Raw genomic sequence first — 2,618 nt, forward strand, 5'->3', positions numbered from 1 at the left:
ACTGGACAGCAGAACAGCTTAAGCATAAAACATTTCCATTTCTATTCATCTATTAATTAATTTAATTCTGTGTCCTGATCTTTTGCTGTCAGAAACTATTTCACTTTTTCTAGATTAGATTAAATTACTTACAGTGTGGAAACAGGCCCTTTGGCCCAACAAGTCCACACCGACCCGCTGAAGCGCATCCACCCAAACCCATTCCCCTGCAATTGCACCTAACACTACGGGCAATTTAGCATGGTCAATTCACCTAACCTGCACATTTTTGGATTGTGTGAGGAAACCGGAGCACCCGGAGGAAACCCACGCAGACAATACATTATTTTTCCCCAAGAGGTTTGAGCATTTGGAGAAGGTATAGAGGAGATTCATCAAGATGCTACCTGGAATGAAAAACTGCAGTTATGAGGAGAGATTGAATAGGCTAGTTTATTTTCTTTGGAGCAGAGGAGGATTTGATTGAGATGTACAAAATTATGACAGGCATAGACAGGGTCGAATGTGCGAATAATTTCCTCATGGCATATATGTCTAAAACCAGAGGGAGGTGAGGAGTAGTTTAGAGCAGATCTGAGACAAAGGTTTTTCACCCAGAGGGTGCTAGATGTATGAAAGGTGCTGCCTCAGAGGGTAGTGGAGGCAAGTACTCTTACAACTTAAAATGGGTACCTAAAATGCCAAAAGCAGAGTAAGCTACGAACAAACGGCAGGTTAATAGGATTAGTGTAGTTTGATGTTATTGCTTATCACAGACATGGTGGGCCAAAATGCCTGTTTTATGCAGTATGACTCTATTAATTCTATCTTTAAGGACAGTTAAGAAATATACCAGCTTCTCTCATGGTCACCCAAAACTCAGCTACCTCGTTCCCAACTTTCACCAAGTCCTGTTGACTCATTATTCCTGTGATCAATTACTTATATAAATGTTACAATTTAAAATCCTTCCAAAGATCCACACTTCTCCATCATTACAACCTCTGAAACCCTACACTCCTCCATTCTAACCTTTTCCTCATTTCTGATGTTCATCACTACATTAATGTCCATCATGTCTTCATCAGCCTCAATGTAAGGCTTTTGAATTTGGTTCCTAAAACTCACACCCTAGCTACCTCTTTTCCTTTAAGTTTCTACATGAAATGCATTTGGTGAGGATTTTTAGTCACCTGCTCCCATATCTCCTCATGTGACTTGATGTCAGGTTTTATTTAAAAACAAAGCTGAGGGATATTTTACTACATTAAGAGTTTTGTATGAATGCAGGTGATTGTTGTTTTCTAGTCCTCTATACAGAACTGTATTTGTTCATCCCTGGTAGCATGCATGGAAATTGCCTCTATGCCCTCATTAAGCTTTGATGTAATTATCTCCAAAATAAGACCTTAAGATAAAATATAAAATGTTGATACATTTCACAAAAATATGAGTAACTGTATCCATAAAAATCTACTAATTTCTTTAAGACCAACATTAAAAGTTTTTACTAGAAGGCCTTAGTTAATTTCAAAATGGACTTGATATTTTTGGTCAGAGCAAAGTTAGCTAAAAACAAGTCAATGTTGAACATTTGCACTGTGTTCAGCTTCCTAGGTAGTTCAGTAGCATTTAGCTAGCCAAATTACATGTCTCAGGTTCTTTCAGTTTGATTTATTTATTTTTATATATTATTTTAGGAGTCATAGAGTTGCACAGCATGTAAACAGACCCTTCAGTCAACTCTTCCATGTTGACCAGATATCCTAAATAAAGCTAATCCCATTTGCCAGCATTTGGTCCATACCCCTCTAAACCCATCTTATTCATTTACCCACCTAGATGCCTTTTAAATGGTGCAATTGTACCAGACTCCACCACTTCCTCTGGCAGCTCATTCCATACATGCACCACCCTTTGCATGAAGGAATTGTCCCTTAGGTCCCTTTTGAATCATTCCCCTCTCACTTTAAACCTATGTCCTCCAGTTCTAGACTCCCCCACCACAGGGAAAGGACTTTGTCTATTTACCCTATCCATGCCATTCATGATTTTATAATTTTCTATAAGGTCAACCCTCAAGCTCCGAAGCTCCAGGGAAAATAGTCCTGGCCTATTCAGTCTCTCCCTACAGCTCAAACCCTCCAACGCTAGCAACATCTTGCAAATCTTTCCTGAACCCTTTCAAGTTTCACAATACCCTTCCTATAGCAGGGAGACCAGAATTGCACAAAGTCTTCTAAAAGTGGCCTAACCATGTCCTGTACTGCCGCAACATGACCTCCCAATTAGCATGTTTTGAGAAGATTTGTTGCTCAGGTTGAGGTTTTGGATGTAGGTTTGTTCGCTGAGCTGGAAGGTTCATTTCCAGATATTTCGTCACCCTACCAAGTAACATCTTCAGTGGGCCTCCAGGCAAAGCACTGTTAATAATTCCTGCTTTCTATTTATATGTTTGGGTTTCTTTGGTTTGGTGATGTCATTTCCTGTGTTGACATCATGATGGTGGGAAATGATGTCGCCAAAGGAAATGACATCACCAAACCAAAGAAACCCAAACATATGACTAGAGAGCAGGAAGTATCAACAGTGCTTCTCTCAGAGGCCCACTGACGATGTTGCCAAGTAGGGTGATGAAA

Source organism: Chiloscyllium punctatum, chromosome 4 (assembly GCF_047496795.1).
Source record: "Chiloscyllium punctatum isolate Juve2018m chromosome 4, sChiPun1.3, whole genome shotgun sequence".
NCBI classification, from domain to species: domain Eukaryota; kingdom Metazoa; phylum Chordata; class Chondrichthyes; order Orectolobiformes; family Hemiscylliidae; genus Chiloscyllium; species Chiloscyllium punctatum.